This window comes from Marmota monax, unplaced genomic scaffold, assembly GCF_021218885.2.
Source record: "Marmota monax isolate L192 unplaced genomic scaffold, Marmota_monax_Labrador192_F-V1.1 WCK01_AAM20220418_F8-fsc00031, whole genome shotgun sequence".
Lineage (NCBI taxonomy): Eukaryota > Metazoa > Chordata > Mammalia > Rodentia > Sciuridae > Marmota > Marmota monax.
The window spans coordinates 7,599,856-7,626,819 of NW_026695197.1; the positions used below are offsets into that span (position 1 = coordinate 7,599,856).

A 26,964-nucleotide genomic window follows, 5' to 3' on the forward strand; every position below is an offset into this window, starting at 1 on the left:
GCTGGAAATGTGCTTTTTATCTGTAGCCTCTTGCTTGAGGACTGGGGCAGGAAGGTGTTAGGCTTGGAGAATGAGCTGCTGAGCAGACTTCAGGAGGAGGATGTGGGGTGGAGAGGTTGGGTCCGAGGCCCTCCCACCCCCCAGCTGAGCTACCCTCAGCCCACTCAGGTAGTTAATGAGGAGGTGCAGACGCTGCCTGCTCACTACTGTCAACTTTCCTTTTTACTTCTTGTTTGTTTCCTGGGTAATTGCCTCCAGTCTGTGGGTGAACGCTTTATTAGTTGGGGCCAAAGCCCAGGCATTCTCTGGCCTGATGAATCAGGTCGCGTCTCCAGGTAGCTCCCGGTGTGAGGTGCCTGGCACCTGAGTCATTGGCCGTCAGGTGGCTTTGGACGCTGTCACGGCAGCCAGCTCCCTTGGTGCCTCTGAATGTGGAAAAAACTTAGTGATCTAGAAGGGTGGCCACAGCTGAAAAGAGCAAAGGAGACACAGGGTGCCGGAGCAGTTGGCGTTTTTTGCAGGAGACCTACAACCTAGGTGAGTTCGTGCGGACAAGTCGGGGCTTGGCTGCCGAGGACCACATTCCCCTTTCTGGTGAAGCCTCTCAAGTGCAGCCACCTCCTTCCTCAACATCTTCCCCAGGTGTGTGTGTTTTTTTTTTTTTTTTTTTGTTGTTGTTTTTTGTTTTTTTAGCACTGGGTGCTTTTCCAGCAAGATAATACTGCCTGCAAAATCTGTTTAAAGGTTTCTAATTTTTAAAAAGTAAATGAAGAACAGCCTTGCTTCGGTAGCTGGGATTTTTTTAGGTGGCAGTTCTAGAAAAATTATGTAAACATTCTTTTTCTCACACTTCTAACTAGGTTAATGATGCTATCTACCTGGTATTGGCATGAGGGGTCCACGTGGGATTGCTTGCAGATTCTCTCCTTGTTGGATACTAGAACTTGATTAGCACTTGCGGTGTAAACGTGTTTGAGAGGATAGGTACTGTGGCTTGAACCCAGGGACACTTTATCACTGAGCCATATCCCCATCTCATTTTAGTTTTTTGAGACAAGGTCTTGCTAAGTTACTGAGTCTGGTCTTAAACTTGTGATGCTCCTGCCTCAGTCTCCCGGGTTCCTGGGATTACATGTGTGCGGTACCAAGGTCACCTGGCAGTGGAAATGTTTACCTGCCTCAGCACTTAAAAGTTGACCCATGATCACTCTCTCTTCCCGTCTCCTCCCTTTTTTTCTTCCCCTCTCCTTCTGTTTTCCTTTCTCTTTTCTGCCTCCTTTGCTTTTGATCATCAAAAATTGATTCTGTGTCTGAGGAGCTAGGACCTGCATATACGCTACTGATGAAGACAGTTGTGCCTAATGGAACTTTCCATTTTGGCCAAGGTGACTAGCAACAGATAAAGGATATAAGTAATGACAGGTGGTGGTAACTGCTGTGATGAAAACTAGGGAGAGGAGTTGAGGGCTGTGGGTGTGAGGTGGGCAAACGCTGTTTTATAAGGGGTGGTCAAGGAGAGCCTCTCTGGATGGTGACCCTTCACTGAAGAGTGGACAAAGCTGGAGAATACTCGGCACACACATAAAAAGACAATCTTCTGAATCTTGAGCAACCAACAACCTGCTGATATCATCTTAGCTCAGAGATGGTCATCATGATATATTTTTAAGTTTGAGAAACCACTTCTGCATCTGTGTTTTGATACATACAGGGAAAGTGCCTTTTCCTTCACTTGGATCAATCTCTGCCTTTATGGAGGATGCTGTTCAAACTTGATGATTCAGCAGAACATACCCAGGAAGGAGAGCAGTGGGGTGAACCAGTGGTTGGTTCTCATGAAGCAGTAGTGAACATTGCTGCTTTGATATGTGTATCTGAGTAAAATGGCTTACAGATGGTTTTGTCTTTTGAAAAATATGCTATTTGATATCTTTTTAAAAAGCTGTTTAAAGCCAGTGTATGTCCCTACTGCTACTGGGAATGCAGGAAACGGGCAGCATGTAAGAAGTTACTGTGAACATTGCCCCCAAAAACCCCTTTCCTAGAGAGGACTCTCCATGTGGCGTGAAAGGCTGCATTTTGGATACAGCCAGTGTGAAATCCTTCCCGGATCTGTGGGTGTGTCAAGGTAGGGTTCTCCTGGTGAAGTGTGAGCTACGTGTAAGGGGAAGCCCTTTTCCACAGGAGTACAGGAAGAATTTCTGTTCGTTCTGCTGTTCTCGGGCTGCTGCTGCACTACAGCTCACCTCGAGATGCTTCTGGTCACCCTGTGTCTCCAGTGTCACCACCTTAGGGATTAATTTTCTCCCTTGGAATAGGCTTACTGCAAAGGTGCCCAGTGGCACTGTAGCTGTTAGGATTCTGTTCACAACAGCTCCTAACATCTTTCTTCAGACTTGGGATGTTTCATTTAAAAAATTGACCTAGGGCACCTTAAGGCAGCCTGGAACGTGTTTGCAGTGATTGGCTGGTTGAAACTTTGATGCCATTCCCAGGGGATGGCCTCTGTGGAGCTTATTGGTTTTTCAGATGCTGTTCTATTGTTGGCCACAGTGGTATTAAGGAGCAGCTCTGGAAAGTAGCTGCTCTTCCATATCCAGCTCCAGGAAGGGAGAGCAGCAGGCTGGAATGGCCATTAGGGCTGGTGCAAGTGCTTCTGTGACAGCACAAGGAGAGTTGATTTTTTGATTTGGACTTTGGGATCTCCACTGAATTAGCCCATGGGCAGATTTGCTGGGGCACCAGTCTTCCCACTGCTTGCACACGGTGTGCTCCGGCATAGTAGTAAACGGGTGCTGTGGAGGGACCCTAGCACATGCAGCTCAAGGAGGTTAGCAGTGACACAGAACACTTGCTCCATGCTGAGTCTCAAGTGCTGGCTCCCCCAAATCTGTCAGCCATTCTTTTACTCTAGTTATGGGAAAATCGGTATAAGAACCTAAAGCAAGAAGTGACTTTGAAGCCAGTGTTGCCCATGGACATGGATAAAGTGTCAACTTGTCCTGAGTTGATCCTGATGAGTGTGCAGTCTGTCACTGCCCTAAGGCATCTCCTGGGAGAGCCTGCATCCCCCCAACCCCGCCCCAGTTCTCCGCCTGCCAGGAGCGAATTGGCTGTGCTCACAGGGACACTACAGGAAGTGGCATCTTGAGGGATGGAAGGCATGGGGGTGTGTGACTGAGGAAAGCTTAAGCCCTTAAAGCCCATGGCAGCACCAGGGTTGGTCCATCAAGGTGTGATGCACTTGATGGGTGGAAAGTTTGCCCCTCCCTCCTCCTCAAGGGTCATGATTTCAAACCACACCAATGGCCAAGACTTAAAGGAGAACTACCAGAAGTAGGAAAGGCTTTTGGTGTTCTTTTTGAGGTAGATCCGTCACCAGTTGAAACGGCTCATTATAAAACCAGACGCAAGGAGCTTAAATATTTATCTCCACAAATACAATAAGACAAACCAGGGAAGAAGGCAGAGAAGGAAGTTCAGAAAGGAAACAATGTTGGTGGGAGTTGGTCACCCACTGAGTTTCACAGATCTGTCCTTTATTCCCACAGCCAACTTGTCACCTTGTCAGGCCCAGCAGGAGCCGAGGCGAGGGTGCTGTTGGGCAGGTTCCTTTCCGAAACCTGCAGATTAGATCCAGGCCTGGGAGGACGAGGATTACAGCAGAGGAGTGAAGTTTCGATTGCTTAGTGTTTAAGAAAAAAGTTTGTTCACTCAGACATCAGCTGAAAGTTGACTCTCTGCCAGGCATTGTTGAGCTCTGGGATGTGAAGATGCCCCAGAGAGATGGCACAAAGCTCTGACATGATATGCTGGGGGAGAGTATTAAGTCACGGTGGTGTTAGTTTTGTAAACTATTGTCTTTTGTTAGGTAACTATTGATATTTTAAGGCATAATTTACAATATATTAAAATGTTGACACATTTTGACACGTATGCACTGGAAAAACCATTGCCTCAACCAAGATAATGAATGTATTCATCATCCCAGAGTTTCCTCATGCTCCCTGATAGGCCCTGTGGTTCCCAATGTCTCCTATTTCTTCCCATCACCACTGATCTTCCTAACACCATAAGTTACAGTCTGATTTGTACAATTTTATGTAAACTGAATTATATAGTGTGTGTTTGTTGCTCAACTTTCAGCAGAATTTTTTGGAAATTCTTACTGCATGTTTTGATTGCTTTGTGGAAGATGCTGTAATTTGGATCATGAATGTCCCCAACGATCCATATGTTGAAGGCTTGCTTCCCTGGATGTGATACTATTAGGAGGTAGTAAAACCTTTAGAAGATGGGGCCTGGGGAGAGGAAGTTAAGTTATCGAGGGAATGTCTATGAAGTAGATATTGGCATCCCAACTCCCCCTCCCCTTCTCTTCCCTTCTGGCCATAAGGCTAAGAAGCCTTATCTACCAAGCGCTCTTATTGCAATGTCCTGTGCCACCACAAGCTCAAAGCAACAGGATCAAGTGACCACGGACCAAAACTTCTGAAATCACCAGCCAGAATGAACCTTTTCTCTTACTAAGTTGATTAGCTCCAGTGTTTTGTCAGAGATGGAAAATTAATAGAAGAGTAGCATTCCATTGCATGGTTTTACCACAGTTTATTCATCCATGAGCTGATGGGTATTTGGTATTTCCAGTTCTAGACTGTTCAAAATAAAGCACTGGTGAACATTGGGGTACAAGTGTTTGTATGGACATATGCTTTCATTTCTTTGTGGTACAAACCTAAGAGGGAAGGGTTGAATCATAAGGTAGGTGTATATTTAACCTTTCAAAATGCTGCCAAACATCTCCAAAGGAGTGGGGCCATTTTATATTCCCACAGTAGTGTGTGACTCCAGTTTGTTCATCACATGCTTTTTGTTATGTGCCTCACTGAGGTTTTAACTTCCATTTACCTAGTGACTAATGATATTGAATCTTTTTATGTGCTTATTCACCATCCATTCATCTCTGGGTGGAATGTTTGTTCATCTATTATCTAGTTTTTAATTTTCCTGTTCCGTATTTTTTCTTACTATTTCTCTTATTGACTTCTTACTGAGACTTCCTTAATATTCCAGATATAAGCCTTTTAAATCTGATTTGCAAGAATTTTCCCTACCCCGTAGCCCCCCGTTCTATTTTCTTAAGTGTCTTTCAGAGCAGTCACTTTTAGCTTTGAAGACATCAAATTTATCAGTTGAACAATGCATTAGTGTTGTATCTGAGAAATTTTTACCTAAATTGGTCAAAAAGATCTATTGTCATTTTTCTTCTAAAATGTTTGTACTTTTAGATCATACGTGAAAGTTTTTAAACTATCTTGAATTAGTTTTTGCCTATAGTCTGGATCAAAGTTATATTACTCTACCAGTGTATGAAGAACTGTTCCAGTACCATTTGTTAATACAGCGTTTCCCCCCCCCCTGAATTATCTCAGCACCTTTGTTAAAAATCACTAATCTCTATCAATTATGGGACTCTATTCTGTTTCATTGGTCTATGTGTCTATATTGATGCTAATGCCATACTGTCATGATTATTGTAGAATAAGCCTTGAAGTCAGGAAGTTAGAAGTCTTCTAGGTTTGTTCATGTCTTTTGCTTTTTCAAAAGATCTATACTTGGTCCTTTGAATTTCCTTATGAATTTTATTTTGCCTATCAATTTCTATGGCGGGGAAGCCTGCTGGGTTTTGATTGAGCATGTATTAAATCTATAGATCAATTTGGAGAGAACTGATATCTTCAGAATTCTTTTTTTCATCCATGAACATGGTAGTTCTCTCCATTCACTTAGGTCATGAATTTCTCCAGGAATATTTTGTAGCTTTCAGTACATAGGGACTACATACCTGTTTTGTAATTTATCTCTAAGAATTTTATGGTTTCAATGTATTAAATTGTCAAATTCTAATTGCTCATTGGTACCATTTAGATATGCAACTGAATTTTACATATTGATCTCGTGCCATGCAATGTTGTTGAACTTAATCATTTAACTAGTTTTCATAGGATTTTTCTGAGGTGTTCATATCAGTAAATAATGCCAGTTTTGCATTTTTGGTCCAATCTACATGTCTTTGAATTTCTTGTACTGGCTATAACGTTAAACAATGTTGGGTAGAAGTGCTAGAGTGGAAATTCTTATCTACCTATCTTGAGAGGAACATCATTCTTTTACCATTTGATAGTGTTTCTAGAGGGTATTTTTTTTTCTTTTTTGTTCTTTACCAACTTGAAGTTTCCATTGTTTCCTTAGAAAAGGAATACATGTTAGATTTCGTTAAATTTTTTTTCTTAAACAGTATTTTATTGATATAATTTAAAATTGTTAAACAGGGACAAACTGTACTTGGTCATGATGTATTTTAATGTTGCATTTGGTTTTCTAATTTTTACATAGTTGCATCTTTGTTCATGTTGCTCTGTTTTTTTTTTTTTAAATTAGTTGTCAGTGGGCCTTTATTTTTATCTATTGATACGTGGTTCTGAGAATCGAACCCAGTGCTTCACACATGCTAGGCAAGCGCTGTACCACTGCGCCACAACTCCAGACCTGTATTTTTCTTCAATGCATTTGATGTTGTTAGTGATTCTAGTCTCATTGGGTGAACCCTTCAGTTATCTGAAAGAGTTTGGGTAGGATTGTCATCATTTCAAACTTTTTGGAATTTACCAACATAGGCAGTCACCTGGGCCTGGGGAAGCCTTTCTGGGAAACATACAAGTACAAATTTTATTTCTTTAATAATTATTGGGCCATTTAATTTATTTATGGTTCTTGATTGACACTTCACTAGAAAGTTTCAGTCAAAGAAATTGGTCTATTTCATGTAAGTTGTTGCATATTTTGGCCTAAAGTGGTTTTTTCTGGTACTTTGGGTTGAACTCACAGGCGCTCAACCAGTGAGCCACATCCCTAGTTCTGTTTCTATTTTATTTAGAGACAGGTTCTCACTGAGTTGTTTAGTGCATCGCCATTGCTGAGACTGGTTTGAACTCGTGATCCTCTTGCCTCAGCTGCTGGAATTACAGGCGTGTGCCTCTGAGCCTGGCTGGTATTTCTTATATTTCCATATGTGCAGTTTATAGTGTTATCAACAAGGCAATTTGTGGTGTCTTTTCTGATCACCCTAGATAGAGTTGTATCAATTTTATTGATCTTTTCAAGGAACCAGATTGATTTTTATCTTTGTCAAATTTCACCAATGTCATCTTTGATATTACCCTTCCTGTTTACTGTGGGTTTAACTTGATCTTTTTCCCGTTTAAGGTGGAAACTTCCGTCATTAATTTAAGACCTTTATTGTTTATAATTTGGACATTTAGTGCCATAAGTTTCCCATACTTCTCTTTACTAGTGCCTGATCTATTTTGATGTGCTGTATTTTCATTTCTGAATACTTCGAATTTCCCTTTTGGTTTTTTGCTCAACCCTGGCTTATTTAGAAGCATGTTACTTATTATAAAAATATTTGAAGATTTGGCAGAGATCTTTCTATTATTGAAGTTAATTCCATTGTTCTTGGAGAACATGCCTTGTACAACTGGAATCCTTTAAATTTATTGAGACCTTTTATCGGTCACAGTCTGGTCTGTTCATGGGTACTTGAGCAGAATGTACAATCTGTGTGGAATAGTCTATAAATGTCAATTAGGTTAAGTTGGTGGATAGTTTTTCGAATCTACATACTGACTTTGTCTTTTATAGATTGCTGTGTGTACTGTTGAAGTTTTCGACATTAATTGTAGGGTTTTTAAAAATCGGTTTCTGCTTCAGATACTCAATTCCTCTTCACAAATTGACCTCTTTACTGTTATGAAAAGATACTTTTTCATCTCTGGCAATATTTTCTGAAAATCCTTATTGGCTGAAATGAATAGTCAGTACTATTTTGTTTGGATTAGCATTAGCCTTGTATATTTTTTCATTTGTCTACTTTAAGTTTATTTTTGCCCTCACATGAGAAGTTTGCTTTTATAGGAGTCATCTAGGGTCTCGCTTTTTTATGCAATCTCACTCTAAATTGGCTTATTTAGATTATTTAATTTAATTTGACTGTTTAGGATTGAACTTATAATTTTGCTTATTATTTGTCTCATCTGCAACTTCATTGCTTTTACCCCCTATGTGCTTCTAGAATTATTAAAATTTGTGTAGGTTTTTTTTCTTGCTATAGTTTCTTTCAATGGACACCATTGCACTAGGGATAATAGTGTATATTTTTAACTCATCAGATTTTAAGTGATATTAAATCACTGTAGACAGTATAAAAATCATTCAACACCATTGTCATACCCTTTATTTTCATGTGTATTGTAAATTCTATATAACATTGTTACGTTTAAGCAGTCTATTATCTTTTCAATGAGCTTTAATAAATGTAAAATAATACCATAATAGTTACCTTTTCAATGTTCTTTATTCTTAAAGATGGATGGTGACATTTGGCACCATTTCCATTATGCCTGAAGGACTTCTTTGTAGTGCAGTCCTGCTGTCGGTTAATTATTTCACCTTTGCATGTCTGATAAATCCTTGGTTTTTCAAGTATACTTGCATGGGGAGTAAGACCCTAGGTTGGCAGTCTGTTTTTATTATAAAATTTCAATTTTATATATGTATTTAAAAATGACTAATTCTTTCCCAATGCTCTCTAAATCTTGTCTTTGGATATCTTTCTTCAAATTTATTCTAATTGGTTTATATGACAGCAAAATGCATTTTGGTCCATTTTACACAAATGGAGCACAACTTTTTCATTTCGCTGGTTGTACGCGATGTAGAGTTGCACCACATGTGCAGTCATACATGTATGTAGGGTAATGATGTTCATCTCATTCCACCATCTTTCCTTCCCCCCATTACCCTCCCTCCCATTTGCCCCATATAAGTTTGTCTTCTCCCCACGCCCCCTCTCCCCATCATGGATCAGCATCCATTTACCAGACAACATTTGGCTTTTGGGTTTTGGGGATTGGCTTACTTCATTCAGCATGATATTCTCCAACTCTATCTATTTACCTGCAGATGCCATAATTTTATTTTTTATCAGTGCTTTTAATATGTTCTGTTCTCCTCTCACATCATTTCCACCAATAAATCTGCCGTTATTTGTCTTTATTCCCTGTACCTGTGTCTACTTTATTTCCCTTTATCAGTGGTTTTGATCAATTTGGTCTGAATTTATGTGGTTTTCTTCATGTTTCTTGTGTTTATGACTTATTGAATATCTTAGATCTGTTGACTTAAAATTTTCATTAAACTTAGTGAAATTCAGTCATTCCCTCAGACATTTTTGCCCTGGTCCATCTTATCTCCTTCAGGGACTCCAATAAGAAATATGTGCCACAGCTTACCAATGCTTGGTTTACTTTTAAATTATTTCCCCCTATGTTTCATTTTGGATAATTTGCATTAAGTCTTCCATTTCATAAATCGTTACTTTCATTGTTTAATCTGCTGTTAATTCTATCAAAGTTCAGTTTGGATATTGTTAATCTTTCATATCCCTAACTTTTTGAATATAGGGGTCCTATTATAAGGAGGTTTCTAAGGTTCTTGACTGATATTCTAATATTAATTTTAATAGATTAATATTTCTCTAGTCTTATTTTCCTGCTTCTTTGAATGCCTAGGTAGTTTCTCCACACATTTTAACTTGTACTGGTTGCATGCTGATGTTTTTGTACTCTTGCAAATATTTGTAAAGTTTGTTCTGGGACACAGCTACATGGACAGTTTTGTTTTTGCATATTGCTTTTGTGTTAGATGGAACCAGAGAAGCATTTAGTTTGGGACTAATGATTTCTTGTGAATAGAACAAGATCTTTCTGAATGGTGTACCAAGTGCCCCAAGAGACTTCGTAGTCCGGCCGTGGTAATAGTCCTGTATCATGCTGGTAACTTTCTTCCCATTCCCTTTGGAGGTTCTTTTCCTGTCCTCAGGAACTCTGAATACTCACAGGGGACACTCGGTTGATTCCCAGGTTTCTTTCTTGGGCATTTCTCTGCTATATTTCCTCTGAAGTCTAATTTGCTCCCCTAGGTCTTGTAACCTGGGGAGTTTGAGCCTTGCAGGCTTCCCCTCCACTGTCATGGCATAGAATCTTCTCAAGGCAGTAAGCTGGGCTAGTTGAGGACTTAACCTCCTTTGTTTTCCAACTTTCTGAAATAGCATCTGTGTTGCTTGATGTCTAGTATCTTAAAATGAGTTGTTATATTTAGTCTAGCTTTTTGTATGTTTCAGAGAGGAGAAATTTGATCCATGTTTCTCTTGGCCAGACACACAAGTCTTGCAACCATTTGTATCTAAAATGTATTGACAATGTGTAGTGACCTACAACAAAATGATTAAACATTTTCACCTAATATTCTACCTCTATTGTTAAATGTTACAAGTTTATAGAATTTCTAACATATTCAGCATTAAGACACTTAACGCCAAATTTGTCAGATATATTAAAATTCACAGCATATCATAATTATAACCTCACAAAAGTATACATTTGTATGAATAAAGACTCAGAACACAGTCAGCCCTCTGGATCCATAGATTATACATCCATGGATTCAACCAACTGTGCGTGGAAAGTATTAGGGGGGGGGGAAAGCATCTGTACTGAACATGTACAGATGTTTTTCTTGTGCTTATTTTCTGAACAACAGTATAATAACAATCTACAACATATAAAGGATTAAAAGTAATCTAGAGATTTAAGTATATGGGAGAAGGTATGTAGGTTATATGCAAATAATGTGCTTTTTTTTTTTTAAAGGGACTTTGAGCCTCAGTGGATTTTGGTATCTACAGGGAAGTCCTTGAAGCAATCCCTACAGATATCAAGGGGTAACTGTACACAAATGATGCATCCGGCACTTCAGGGAAATGGAATTATTTCCTCCTCATTTAGGAAATGTATTCATTACTGCATTAGAATGTATCAACTTAGAATTAATTTGATCATCCATTTTGAACTATTATAAAACATTACAAACATACAAAGGAGAGAATAAATACGTGTGGACATACCACTGACCTTAAAAAAAAAAAAATCGGCATTAACAATGTAGTTGAAGGACCTTAGTGCAGGAATTTGTAATTACCTTTTGTTTTCCTCTTTGATTATTGCTGTGCTGACCACTGCATATATTAATCTCCAGGCCATATGTAGTACTGTTTTTATTTTTGCAAACTATTAATAGGATTATACATATTTTCTGTGATGTTGTCATTAAGTATTCCAAAGACCTCCTCATGATGAAGTGTGTTTCTGGATGTATATAGTTTCATAATCTTCCTTTGGATGGAATTAGATTGCCTTAATGTTTTACTCTTAAAAACATGCTAAAAATTCTTGTCTCTGTACATGTGTGGATTTCTCTAGGTTAGAGTATATAGGTATGAGAAAATTTGTAGGCTTTGGGGTTGATAATTGTTTTATGTAGACAGATTTCATAACCTCTCAGGTATTACCTGTTCTCTGGAAGTAAGCTTGCTTTATATCTCCAGGTACATACTTTTTCCCATATGATTCTTAAAAGCACCATAAATTCCACTATTAATTAGACCAACTGATACTGAGAGAATCTGGAACCTTCCAGATTTATCTGTAATTGTCTTAGTTACCTAGCATTAGGAGAGTCTTGTAGAATGTCATGTTTATTTTGGCACCTTTCATGAATGACTGCTGATGCATAAAGTCACTGTATAATGAGGCCCTTGGAATTTGCCTGCTTGGGCCCACCTTGGACTGAATTCCTCTTGGCTACATCATAGTCAAGCTGCAGCGCTTCCTGCCAGTGTCCATGTTCATGTTCAGATCCTGTGCTTGGCTAAGCTGCCAGTTCTGCCTTCTCTGAAAGGCTGTCCTCCTTACATGATGGGAAGAATCACCTGGAGACAACCAACTGGGTCCTCTTCACCTATTGTTAAACACTGTCTTCTCTCTTCCGATCTCAGACCACAGTCGGTCATCACTTTCTAATATTCCTCCATGATTTCTTGGAGGAGAATTCTGCAAAAATTGGCTGGTTTTCAGGGCTGGGTGATTTGGGAAAGTCTGTGGTTTCAAAGACCTCCAGGCTTTGGTCACCTTACTATCTATTGTAGAGCCATCTCAAACCCACTACACAACATTGTTCTTTGTTTTCTGAGGACCCCTTATTCTGCTACAGCATCATCTGTTTCAGCAAGAGGAGGAAGGAGGGTAAGATGAGTGACAGCATATGGTGTGACATCAGTCCCTTCTCCACTGGGAAGAAAGCTGTTAAAATAGGTCCCTTGACTTTGCTCTGGCCTCCTTTCTAATAGGCTGCCATTGGCATGTGATTATTGCTTACTAATTAAATACGACTCATTTGTAGCCCCTACCCATACTTGCTCCCCAGAGTCCCTCTACTGTATTTTAGCAACTTACCTGGGTACAACATACATCTTAAAGATAGTCTTTTACTCCCTTTGTCAGGCCTGAACTCTCCCTGAGGATGCGTGTGTTTTGGTTATCCTCACGGTTTTATCCTTACCCAAGAGGACTTGATGTAGAGGAATCAGCATGGTTAGTAGATGATAATCTGAAGTGATTGCTGTTAAAATGTCTGTCTTTTACAAATTGTGTAAAACAAAGGACCATGTGGATTCATTGCTAGGGCCCCTTCCCAGACCTGATGTGTGGGAAGGAAGGACCTGGAGGCGTAACACTGTCCCACAGTATGAATTACAGTGTATTAACCACCACGGGGGATGCACCCTGGAGCCCTTGCCTCTATTAATGGCATGTGCACAAGCACAGGGGGAGAGGGATATTTTTCAAAGTATTTTGAATCTTTTTGGGCAACCTGAAATCACACTCTACACTTTACCTCCTTGCTAGTCTGACTTTTTGGACGTGGTCCATTCCACTGTGCCTTTGAGCAGCCGGAGTGAGTGTGCCCCATCTTGGCTAAATAGACTAGCATAAAGGGAATACATACTGCTCAAACTCTTAAGAACTCTGCCTTTTATCTGAAGGTACTTTGGGCTGAACGAGAGCCCAAAGCTTACCTTATAAGTCAGGGCTTGTTGGAAAGATGGTTGCAGGGCCCTGGAATAAGAGCAGTGGAGTGTGTTGGTACAGAGTATCCATGGCTGGAAACCAGGTGAGGAAATGCCCTTAATGACAGGGAACTGTCCACTTAGTAGGTGTACAGTAGTTCGCCCATGATTGCTTAAGCTTTCATGAGACTGATACATATATATTTCTGTCATTTGACTGTCATTGCAGTTCCTTGAGAAATATCTCCATGTGTGCTGGTTTGTGTTTTTCCTCTGAGGAGGAATTTGAAGCCCCAGAGGTCAAACCATGTGCTCACAGTTGCTTGTTGAGTAGAGACAATGCCAGGTGGCCTCAACCCTGAGTTCCTTTGGCTTGAGAGCCCAGACTTGCAACACCTCCCTGGCCCGCCTCCTGCTTCTCCCCTCAGGCCCATCATGGAGCATGGGGTTCTGTCGGTCTTCACTCCTGACTGATGCAGTGTTCGGTATGGTACGTTTGGCCAAGGTGGTTCCTGCCAAATGGGCCTAGCAGAGTGGAGTCTGGCGTGTCACAAACGCCGGGACAGTTCGCATAAGTGCATGCGTATGGTGGTCTTAAAAGCTAAGCATTTGGGCCAAATGGAGGGCAATACTCGTCACAAATAGATGCATACTGTGCTGAAAAGTTTTGCTGCAGGCCTCTTTAATCTTTTCAGTTAAAAAGTGACTTTTTTTCAAAGTCACTGTCTGCGAAGCGTATGTTTTTCAGTTTAAGAAATTATGGGTCACAAGGCAGTATTTGTCAACTTTCCCCCATTATCTACCTAAGGAACTTCTAATACATTTTGTTCTTAATTACCCTCTACTCTCGGCTTCCATGAAATTTGAATTCTGCCTCTACACTGTATACTTATGTGCTATACTTCTGTGAAGACCATGAACTTTTGTAATATTTATTCTGTTTCTGCTCCCAAGAACCAGTGTTATTTCTTGCTCCTGTAGGAAATTCGTGGTCTACAGTATTTAGTTTCAGTAGAGGACATGAGAAATGCTTGTATATTTTTAGAAATAAAAACAAAATACTAATCACTGACAGCCTGTAATGACTATTAGGATGGCAAAACAATTCATGTCTAATGAGCATGTAATTATAGCTGCCAGGAAATAGCTATTAAATAAATGGAATCTACTGCATTGGCCAAGGAGACGGGATGGGTGGTGGCAAACAGCCTTGAACGCATGGCTTTATTGCCTGGGTCGGTCTGCAAGGGCTGCACAGGGCTCGGATTTATTTGCACACAAGGTGACACCCCCAGAACTATTAGTGCATACTTCCAGGTCAAAAGGCCATGCCACCTGCATCTGGAAATCTTTGTCTTGCTGTTACGATTTCTGCGGTGGGCCTTACACCATTTGTTTTCAGCCAAGGAGTATTTCTGATAAGACTTTGACTTTTTATTATTGTGGAAAAATACATATCATTAAACCATTTCAACCATTTTAAATTGTAATTCAATGGTATTAGTTACCTGTGCCGCCGCCACCGTTGTCAAAACTTTCATCACCTCCAATTCGCTACCCATTAGGCTGATGTAGCACAGAAGAGGCTGGAGATGGATACCTGAGGAATTACCAGGAAGCAGGTTTATTGGCTGTAGCCAGTTCAGAGGGGCTTTCATTTAATAAAATTTTCCTCTGAACTGGTTACAGCCAATAAACCCAACACTAGCTTCCTCAGCTGGGGACTGTGGGTTTGAGTCCCATCTGGGTCACCAAACGATGTCCTGTGTCTGACAAGAAGAGGAACATAGATGTTACAAATATGGTGGGGGGTTCTCTTTAATAATGGTAAGGGTTTTCTGAGGGGGGAGTCTCTGGGCTACTTCAAGGCAATTACTCCACGGTCTCTCTCCCCCTCAACCCCTCTTAAGTTGCCCATACTAGATATTTCACATAAGTGCCATCATTATTTGCTCTTTGTGTTGGTTTACTCCACTAGGCATAATATTTCCTCAGAGGTCATCCATGTCCATGTCGTAGCATGTATCTGATTTTTAAATGTATCCTTTAATGGATCCATATCAATGTATTTGCATATGTTTCAATGTTGGAAGGCAAATAATAGTGTGCATAATCAACCCAGATTTTAGCCACTGTTTTCTCTTCAAAAGGAGATTCCATTTTTCCATCTTCTGTGAGCATCTAAACTTCAGAGCTGACAGATAACTGAATACGGTCAAAATTAGATGCTTTCCCCCTTTTTGATTATGATATCTTATTTAGTGTGTATCATGATCTACAAAAGTAACATTAAAATACATTAAGCGAGCTATAACACACGGAATTTAGATTTAAATGGTAGGCAAATGACTACATTGGAGCTTCATTTTTAGAAAATCTCACTGTACAGATCTACAGTGAAAGTCCTCTAAGAATCTAAGATTCTTGTAGATGTTACTATATTATAGTATATGAGAATTGTAACATAATATTTAAGAGTTGAAATTTAAAACTGTATAAAAACTTGCAGCTGTATGCCTTTGTAAACATGTGGGAATCATTTCCAGCAGCTGGGAGTTTGAGGTGAGGGTCAGGATAGGACAGGCTGGGCTGAATGGGAACAGGGCCACCTATAGGTCCTTATGCCCAGTTGTCTGCCTTGTTGGTGGATGTGAAAGATAGTTATTGGGTATTGGGGCAGGTGGTGGGGCGTGTGTTTGCTTCTGGTTTTAGGTAGAGGCAGGTGCTGCTGCCTGACAGGTATGCATGGAATTTAACTTTCTCCATTTCAGTTCCCGATGCCATGTCTTTCCTTCCTTTCCCTTGGTATGTGCTTTTATTTTAAATAATTCTCAAAAGCATATTTCTGATTTTTTATAGGGTTTTGATTTATATAGTTGTATATTAAGGCAGATTTGTAGAGTCATCTGGGAAGCCTGGGATGGCAGGCAGAAACATCTAGTAGAAGCGCGCCCTCTAGTGCCAGTCACTTCACAGTGCATACCCACAGGGGCCTTGGAGTACTGTTGGGAAACATGGAACTTGGGAGCTGGGAAGCTTTGGAGGTCTTTAGGTTAAATCTCCATGATTCTCAGATGATAATTAGCATAACAGCATCAATAAGCACTGCCTGAGAGTCAGCCTTGTGCTGTGATCATATGCAATCTTACTGCAACAACATAGGATCAAGTTTGGATTTTTCTGCTTTACAAATGCATAAGCTTTGGGTCCAGAGCCTGAGTATCCTGTGCTTTTCAGAAGCAGGAAATGGTGAGGGCATTTTAAGAGCCAGTATGCTAAAAGTGTCCCTGGGTTTGAGTCCTGTGAGTTCTGCTTGATGCTGTACTGTTCTGAAAGGAGAAATGAGAGGAACTGTTTGTATACTTCTCAAGTCCTAGATGGTCACCTGTCTTCTGCCAGCTAAGTGCACTCCATCCTGAAAGAAACTTCACTTATCTTCCTCTGCCTCCACAAAAATCTTAATTACTTGGACTCATAGCATCCACAGGCTTCCCTGGATTTAGGTATTTATGAGCTCCTTCTCATGTGCTTGGGCTTAATTATTCTCTCCAAACCTCACATGCCTTGTGTCTGTCACCCAACAGGCAGCAATGCCATTCAAGGGTGGATGCCCTGTGTCATTCCTCCTGCATGGATCTCCTCTAGTAGGAGGAGCCATATCTCCCAGGGTCACTGGTCAAGTCATTATCTCTTACTCAGGATGTCATACCAGGTCTCTGTGGGAAAAACACATGAGGGTGAGTAAAGCCACTCTGGCTGCTACTGACCCTGTAGAGTCCATTTCTGGTTCATTTCATCTCTAGTTCTGACTTGCTGTGGGGAGGCTGTGAGCTCACTGGTATTTCATCAATGGAAGTCCTGGAAGATCATTATACAACAGATAATTAAAAACGACTATTTTTCTTTCCATAGAGAAATTAAGAGTCTGCCAAAAATTAGTAGAGGCTCAAAACCTGCTAATGTATTAAAATTTTCTTCATTCCTTTGGTTTCTCCTTATGTAAAGAATGGGGGGGGGCGTGTTGTGGAATGAGAAAGACTAAGAGGCTGGGGCACTTTGGTCTCACCAAGGTCACCACAGCCTAGGATAATGAGGCCATTCCTGTTCTGGTGACTGGATAGCAACGCCCTTGTTTAAACATGGAAAGAAGGTGAATTACTAGTTCAGAAGGAAATCGGTTTTCTGTATGGTATTAGATGGGAGAAGAGGCAAAGCACTTGACCGCAGAGCATCCTTATGGGAAGGAAAGTTGAGAAAGATCCACATCAGTGATACTAATTGAGGCCCCTCACACCCCTAGAGTTACTGATTAGCTTAAAAGTATTAAGTGAGAATCTTGGTCCTGAATTTAAATTTAATGTTGGACTTTTTTTTTTTTTTTTGCATTGAGATGGGCGTTTTATGTTTTTTTCTAACAATGATGCTTTAGGAAATTTGTTAAAATACTGCTTAATGTCAACAGGGAACTCAAAACTTTGACACCTTGTTGGAGCTCTTTGTGCTGATTAAATTCTTGTCTCCAGCCTAGAATTGGCAGCATATTCTCCTTAATTTTCATGCAGTCATGGGTGTTGAAAGAGTATTTCTTTGACAGTTGCCCTTGGGGAAGACTGAGCCAGCACTTGTTATTTAGGGCAGACAATTAAGAGGAAAAAAAAGTAATGTGGAGTCCAAGGTGGTCATTTAGTTCCAAGAATGTCAACATTATCAATATGTTTACAGTACTTAGGTGTAAGTTGGGGGCTTTGGTGAATAATGGAAAGTAGAGATCAGCGAATCCATTTCAGTGTTAATCAGACCATTAAAACTCAGTTGTCTTAGTTGAAATTCCATCTTCTAGATGAATTAACTCTTCCCAAAAGAAAAGGTTTGAGTGGGATAGGGGTGGGGGGCGGTTGTAGTCTTTTCTCCCCTCTGTGGAGTTTTCTTTGAAAAAATACAGCAAGAGTTTTTAAGTCAGAGACCCTACTCAGTTCTAACTTGAGAAAGCATCGTGCCATCTTGGTGTTGAGTGTGGCCCTCCAGGAAGGACTGTATCCAACAGCATAACAGCATCCCTGTCTTCATTCCTAACAGGTCACTGGTCATCCCACTAAAGCAAATCCCCAGTGACCACTGATATATTTCTTGTCACAGAATATTGTCCTTGTGGTGAGGGAAACTTATTTTTTCATAGGATTTATCTATTTTTTTTCTGTACTTTCGTTAAATAGGAGTTACTTCCAGACACATTTTTCAAATGGTAATGTTTCAGTGGCTCTGGGACAGTCTGTCACCAAATCAGTTTTGCCCACTAGGTGGTGTGTCACTGAAGTAATGGGTTTTGTTAGTTTATTTGCAAGATGGCCAAAAGTCGGAGCCTCAGGTCTGAACTTCACCTTCCCAGTGTTGGGATTTGGGGGCATATATGGAATTAAAAAAAAAAAAAAAAGTCTGAGGCTTAGAAAGATTATCAGATAAAAAAAATGAAATAATCAGTAATCTGCTCATGCGTAATCGAATATAATGGTCCTTCATAAGATGGATGTTAAGGAAACGGCAGCATTTGTGTGTGTAGTTTGGGCCTTCTGATATCAAAAGGTCACTCATTGGACACTGTACAGGCCCAAGTGAATGGTTGGTGGTTTCAAGCAGTTTGAGATAAGAATGAACTCGAGTTCCTGAAGGAACTTTTAGATGACCTTGCCTTCTCTACTGGAGGTGTCACCTACAGCAAGGTGAACAGGAGTATACTGCTTACCCACCTGACCACTAAGATTGGGGATAAAAGCAAGCAGCTAAAGGCAAGGGAAGCTCAAGTTTATCCAGATTTCTCCTTGGTTTCAAGTCTTCTGTTGATACTGCTTTTGGAAAAGAAAATGAAGAGTGGGAAGACCAGAGTCAAACCAAAACACTCGGGCTTCCCTGAGAGGAATCTTTTGTTCGTGGTAGAACTAGTCTCATACAAGTGGATGCTTCCTTTAAAAACATGAAAAGGGCTGGCTTACAAGCAAAACTTGTAATATATCTGCAGTCATTAAAAGTGCACTAATAAAATGGCATTAAAAATACGTCTATCCCCCTACCTCCTTGGGAAGGTGTTCCAGTGTTTGAATCTCTGCCCATTCCCAGATCCCAGGTCTGTCTTAGGGTGAAAGGAAAGACGGGACAGGGGGCTGATTAAATCTAGACAACAAGGCAGCGATCTTTAATAGCTCTTTATTTAACGAACCAGATGGTTCTGCCAACAAGAGATTACCTGTCAACTCTTTCCGTGGCATTTTTGGTGTCTTTGGCTGAGGAGAAGGACATGAAGAAGCAAGCACACAATGAATTTGGGATTCTATTCTTGTGCCTCCAATGTACAAGAAATTCCTCTTAAAAAAAAAAATCCGTGCTAACTCTAGTTTGTAGAATGAATATATATTTTATATATGCTTGATATGAATGCAAGGAATGTGAAACTAATTGAAAATGGATAGACTTGAAATCAAAGCCCTGAGATGGCAGCAAAAGGTTTGGAGAAATGGGGGCCTTGGATGGTCTAGGCAAGAAGCTGGAAGGTCTGGCAGGCTGGTAAGAGGCAGGAGGAGCCCAGGGCCCTTCCTGAGACGAGAGGAAGAAGCAGCCCTGTCTAGCTGGCATGTCTAATGCTGAGGAACATGCAGTGGTAGGAACAGCTATTACAGATTGGAAATGGGGCAGAGGTCAAAGGTTAGAATTCTTGGGACCAGCAGTTTCCATAATCCAGGAGTGATGCTGGAAGCTAGACCTGCAGCAATACTGGAAGGAAGAGAGCTTTCAAAAAGAAGGGAGGTAGAGACAGAGGGAGGAATGAGAAGCTTAGACTGAGACAGAACTCATGGTGGACCCCAGGCTACCATCCACATCACGGCTGAGGTGGCTGTTATAAAGTGAGAGCAGAGAAAAGTTTTGATACTGGGTATGATGGTGTAAGGACACGTGACTGTCATTCCCACTGAATCTAGCTATAAAACCTGGAGAAAAAGGCACAGAGGGCTTAGAAGAGTCAATGGTGGTAAACAGACTGGGGGAGAAGACTAGAACTTGAAATAGCATTGAACAGATGGTGCTTTTCACATACGCATCTGGCGTTCTTGGTCTGGACTCACATTGGTCCCAAACCCCAAAGTGGGCATTGGTGTGGGCAGAGTTCCAGAAGCCTTCAGCCTCTATTTTGAGTAGTAGACCCCAGATGGCATGTTTTTCTATTTTCTGTTCCCCGGGACCCCACTCCCAAGGTGATACCTGCTGTGGGAACAGGGAGGGCCTGTGGCTACCTAAAACGGAGTAGCAGGGTGTAAATTTGAATGGGAGGAACTATGGTCACAAGAGGACTGAAGTGAACTCTGGTTATATATTTTTTTTCTTCCTTGTTCTGCTTGGCCCCGGATGTGTATGCAGTCATAGAAAGCAAGTGGCTGAGTGCATGAAATAGTGCCCCAGCTCTCTGGCTGAAAAACTAGAAGGGAGAACCTGAGGAAATCTCTAAAACTGTCAGGAAGATAATGGAGGAGGAGGAAGGAGGAGGAGGGGTTCAGGAACCTGACCCTGAAAGTTCTGTGGAGTCTCTGGGCTTACCACAAGCTGTCAAAGCATGAATCTGCTCCAGGCAGCACACCAAAGCCTCTGAGAACCAAACAAGGTAGTTCACTGCCCGAGTCCCAGGCTGTCCCTGGTACTCTTACAGGACTGATCCGAATGGTTCAGAAAAGGCTTTGAAAGCTGAACGGACATTGGATCCACAGACCATGAAAGGAAGGTGGGTCAGGATTGGAGGCTCAAAAGGCATCAGGTTAATTGCCTGGTTAAACAAAAATGCCAACATTTTCTGTAATATTTAAACAAAAGCCAGAGTTTCATAACATAATCTTCAAAATATCTAGGATATAAGCCAAAATTACTTGGCGCACAATAAGCTAGGAAAATCTCAACTTGCATGGGAAAGACAGATCAACAGACCCCAGTGCCAAGGTGATACAGGCACTGGACTTGTCGAAGTACTTAAAGCAGCTATTATAAAAGTGCTTCGGAAAGTAAGGGTGAACCTGTTGAAACAAATGGAAAATCCCAACGAAGAAATAGAAGACTAAAGAGACCTGATGAAAGTTACAAGTGAAAAACATAACTAATAAAATATAGGGAGCTCACTGGATATGCCTGGTAGCAGATTGGAAATTACAGAACTCAATTCAAACACATCAATAATTATATTAAATAAGACTGTCTAATACAGTTATCAAATGGATAAAAGGAATAAGACCCAACTAAATGCCTACATGAAATGCACCTTGAGGATAATGCTAGTTGGAAAGCAAAAGGATGTAGAAATCATGCAAACACTAAAGAAAGCTCAAGTGGCTATACTAATGAGGAAGTACTTAAGAGCGCAAAAAGAGGAAGATGGACAAAGACATCATAATGACAAGAGGGTTAGATCACCCAGACAATTAGAGCTTTAAAATACATAAAGCAAAATGACCTCAAACAGAAAAATCCTGTTATGGAAGAGACTCCAACACTGTTTTGGTGATCAATAGAATCGATAGACTGAAAATCAGCAAAGTTTTGGAGGAGCTGAACAGCACCATTAACCAACTAGTTCTGATGTTTTTTTAGACCACTCCACTCAGCCACAAAACAATACATATTCTTGTCAAATATGCACATTCACCAAGATAGACCATATCCTGGGTCATAAAACAAACCATAACAAATTTAAAAGTGAAATCATATGATGTATTTTCTGACTCTAATGGAATTAAACTAAATCAATAACAGAAGGATAACAATATGTACAAACTTAGAATTTAACACTTCAGAATAACCTGTTAAAGAGGAATTCTCAAGGGAAATAGAAAATATATTTTCCACGTCTGATGGCGTAACAAGGTGTAGAGGAAGGCACATCTCACAATAGCGTGAACTACCCAATCATCACACTTATGAACCGAAGGATATTTAGTACAAAATATCAAAATTTGTGAGATACAATGCACATAGGATAGTTTTAGAGCATCTCATGACTATATTAGAAAATTCTAATCAATAATAAACATCTACCTTTAAGAAACCAGAGTAAGAAAAGTGAATGAGGAGGAAGGAAACATAATAAACATAAAATTTGAAAACCAAGAAATGATAGAAATCAATGGAACAAAAAACTGCATCTTTGGAAAGACGAATGATGAACAAGAATGACAAAGTGGGGACACTCGATTCCAACATTAGAAATGAAAGGAGCCTGGTGGCACACGCCTGTAATCCCAGCAGCTTGGGAGGCTGAGGCCGAGGATCTGAATTCAAAACCAGCGCTAAGCAATTCGGTGCTTAATACAAAACAAGGCTGGGGATGTGGTTGAATTCCCCTGAGTTCAATCCGCTGCCTAAGAGATACAGCCTACAAATATTAATAATAGAATAGTGTGAACAACTCTGAGCATTCAAAATTAATACCTTACATAAAAGGACACATTCCTCAAGTGGGTCAGTTCCTTATAAACCACAAATTACCAAAACTCGCCCAAGATGAAATAGATAACGTGACCCAGCCCTATTATAACTACTACTAATTATAACTGCTAAAGAAATTTGCAATCAACCTTCCGAAAAAGTAATCTCCAGCCCCAGATGGTTTCCTGGCAAGTTCTACCAAACATTTAAAGGCAAAACTAATTTTATACAATCTCTTCCAGAAAATAGGAAGGAAAACTTTCCAACTCATTTTATGAGGCCAGTATTACCATAATATGAAAACCAGACAAAGATGGGATACCACAGACCAATATTTGTCATGAACAAAGATGCAAGACTCCTTAACAAAATAGTAGCAAATCAAATCCAGCAATATATAAAAAGAGCAACATGCCATGGCCAAAGGGATGCGAGTCTTGTTCAGTATTTGAAATTGAATCAGTGTAACGCACTACTTTAACAGTCTGAAGGAAACCCACATCGTATGAGTTGATGAGTTTTGTCAAATGATTTTCCGGACTCAACAAACTCTTAGCAAACTAGAAATTGGAGGAAATTTTCTTACCTTGGTAAAAGGTAGTTTACAAGAACCTACATCGAACCTTATGCTAGTGAAAGACTAATGACTCCCCCCAATACTGGGAACAAGGCAAGCCCACCCAGCTACTCCTATTCAACATTATACTCAGTCTTGACCAGTGCAGTAAGGCACAGCAACTGGTATAAATTGGAAAGGAAGAAACTGTTCTTGTTCACAACACAACATTGTCTATATAGAAAATGCAGTGGAATCCACAAAAACAAATCAGTAAAACCCAAAACATCCAAGAATTAATAAAATTGCTATAGGATCTGAGGCTAACACACCAATTTTGTTTCTTTATACTAATAAAAAAACTGGGAATGGAAGTGTTTTTAAAATACCATTTACAGTAGCTCCAAAAAACATGAATTTAACAGAAAATGTGTAGTAGAATTGTAGTTAAAAATTAAACTAACAAAATACAGAATCTAAATAGGCCTACTGGGTATGTGAACTCAACATAGAGCAAGGATGTCAGTTCTCCCAAAATTTACCTACACATAGTTCCAATATTTTCAGAAACAGTTTTTGTTGCTGCTAGAACTTATGTGAAAAGGCAAAATAACAAAAATAGCAATTTTGAAAAGCTGAGAGAAGTGGGAGGAATCACATTCCCGGTACTTCTGATAATGGGTCTTGCCTAGGGCCAAATAGACTAGTGGAACGGAAAGAGACCCAGGTAAACACAGCCAAGTGATTTTTGGCAAATTTGCAAAAGCAATTAGAGAAAGGAAGTCTCTTAAACGGTGTTAGATCAGTCGGACATCCATATTTAAAAAAAACCAAACTCGATCTAAACCTCATACTTTATACAAAAATTATCTCAAACTTTATCATGTAGTTATGCAGAAAGTAAAACTCCAAATGTCTTACAAGAACACAATTTTGGTGAGTTTGGGTTAGAAGAGTTATTGCATTGCATCTCATGGTGAACAGTTGAGTAAGGCCAGCTGTGAGGGCTGGAGGGCTCGCTCCCCAGCCTTGTGCCTTAAGGAAGCGTTTAAGACATGCTTCTGATGGTGCAGGAGTGAAGTTTGATGGTAGTGAGGTAATATTTAAGGTTACGATTCATTGAGAACTTACTGTGGGTCAGGTACTGTTCTAACTGAATCCCTACAACATAGGTACTATAGAACTACTCATTTTTGAAATTGAGAAGTCAATGCACAGAAAAATCGATAATTATGCCAAGATTAAGTTCCACGAGTGGCAGAAAAACTCAGATCGTTAATTTTCATGGCTCCTATAACAGTCTGTTTTTTAGGACGTCTACTTTTCCATTGTGGGTTTTATTCTCAGTCCACCTGCAGGTTGCTGAATCTGCTGTTGAATCCTAGCACGACATTAACCCACTTGAGTCTATTTAGTGCCATCTTGTGTCTGGAGTGGATTTTGCAGGAAGGATTGCTTCAGCATGAAGACTGGGTACCAGCAGGCAAGCTTGGATTTTGCATGTCAAAATTGGATGCCAAGTCAGTGTGATCAGGAACTTGAATTGGACATGAACTTTCTGGTACACACTTCTCGAGTGAGATCAGTTCGTATAGTTTTGGGGAAAATGAAGTTGGTGGTTAACTCTTCATTGGTCTTCTTCCTTCTGTAGTAGTCTCCCAACTTCTAGACATTCATGCCCTAATAAACCGTGAGCAGTTAGGTAGAGACATTTATTCCTAGCTTATCTGTTTTCAGGGTTGGTCCTCTCCATAGGCTGTACTTTCCAGAAATTTGAAGAGCCCATTTATCTTCCTGTGCCATTAAGTTGATATGTATATATTAGAAAATGCTAAAATGTACTTCAAGATTGGCTTTTCAACAGTGAAACTGAGAACTGGAAAAGGGCTGTGGGGCCAATTCCCCTTCCCTAGAGTCTTGACCCTTTGGGAGGAAAAGTGGGGAAAATGTGGGCAGGATGTGCTGAATTCTCTCGGCTCCTCCATGAAGTTGGGGCTGCATCTCTCGGAAGGAGGATGGATGGGGACGAGTCAAAGATTCTAAAAACAGCTGGGTGTGTTGGCACAAGCCTGTAATCCCAGTGGCTCAGGAGACTGAGGCAGGAGGATCACGAGTTCACAGCCAGCCTCAGCAAAAGCGAAGCACTAAGCAATTCAGTGAGACCTTGTCTCTAAATAAAATACAACACAGGGCTGGAGATGTGGCTCAGTGGCCAACTGTCCTGAGTTCAATCCCTGGTACCCACTCCCTTCGCCCCTGCCAAAAAAAAAAAAAAAAAACTATGAAAAAAGCATCTCGCAACCTTACTCAATCTTATTTTTTCCCCTTTTACATATTGTTTACTTTCCTATTACAGAAGTGATTTTCATACTTGAAAATGGGAAAACAGGAGTAGGAAAAAGTACATCCAAAGACCATATATTCAGTCTTAATGCTTAATATTTTATGAACTTTCCTGCTAGGTACAAGGATTTGAATGTTTCATTGAACTGATACACTTTTATACCTGCTTTTTAATTATCAAACATTTTATTGACTGGGGCATAGCTTTGAGTTCTGGAACCTGGCTGGTCACAGTGTTGATTGATTGACTTGATTTTTTTTTTTTTTTAAAAGCTAGTCATGTGCCAGTGATGAAGACTTGGTCACATTCCTTCACTTCTCAGTCTGCTTTTTCCCCCATCAAATAGGAGTACTAATAACCATTATGCAGACTGTTAAAATAATAACATGCCTAAAATCCCCCCCTCAGAGCTTATACACAACACTAAATAACTGGTAATTTAAAAAAAAAATATAGCACAAAATATCCTACCAGGGTTTCTACTGTTTGCCTTAACATCAGGGATATGAAGTTACTTAACCTCTGAAGTGTCATTTCTCTTAAAAATATATTGCCAACTTAACATGCTATTTCATAATTGTCTCAATTTGTGTTTCACTATAGCCAGAGTGAATGATTTTGTGTGTAAACCAGCTTATGAAATGATTTTGCCTTCTATTGGCATTTAGTGTTTTCTTAACAGGTAATTTGAGCTATTAACACAAGAAATTAATCTAATGTTATATTTGCTGTTATATACATAATCTGGTATTACATTTTTATATCAGACTTGATTTTCTCGGTATGTTATATCTAAGGTGAGAAATAATTGTGATCTTTTTATGAATTTTTGCCTATATTAACAAATGACAATATTATGTATTCATTTCCGACCATTCTACCTCTTATTAATGACTTTTTATCTTACTAAATTCGTCTGAAATTCTGTAGTGTTAAATTATCATAGACTTAAGTTACCATCATTTAAAAATATTCCTGATTTTAATAGGAATATGTCCAGTGTTTTACCACTAATTACAATGGTTTTATTCCCAAATATATACTGTTGATTGTGTCAAGGTTATGTCAAAATCATCTAAAAATTTTTTGAGTTCATGTGCATAGCAGTTTTCAGAATCATTATTGTTTGGTCATTTTCTGTATAGGATAATTTTCTAATGTCACAGAATTGTATAATTAAAATTGGTGCATACTCAGTATTCCGACTTGCCATTTTCAGTCACCACCATTTTACATATTGTTTCCTACAACCTATGTGTAAACTTCCTATTGTATATAATGCATAAAAAAGATTAAAAGAACTATCACCGTATTAAGAATTATCGTTAAGTTATGGAATTATGAATTTTCATTTTATTCATCTGTTTTTCCAAATTTCTAAAATGAGATGTCCTACTGCTACCAGCAAAATAAAAAAAGTTGCCTAACAATATCAATGTTATATCAATTAAGGATGAAATGATTGAGATCACACGACTTAAGGAAACCTACTCATGTTGGGTGTTACTCTATTCATTATCTAGAGTCCAAATTATTTTGATGAAATGGAGCTGAAAAAATGGAATTAATGTTTAAAAAGCAATA

The 26,964-nt window shown here is 39.8% G+C and overlaps 1 protein-coding gene and 1 pseudogene across 12 annotated transcripts in view; one reads left to right on the forward strand and one right to left on the reverse strand.

The window, feature by feature from the left end:
• Positions 1-26,964, forward strand: part of Fhod3 (formin homology 2 domain containing 3) — a 461,034-nt gene that overhangs the window by 235,153 nt on the left and 198,917 nt on the right. The window lies entirely within an intron of this gene.
• LOC124082027 (small nucleolar RNA U13) lies at positions 21,869-21,986 on the reverse strand (annotated as a pseudogene).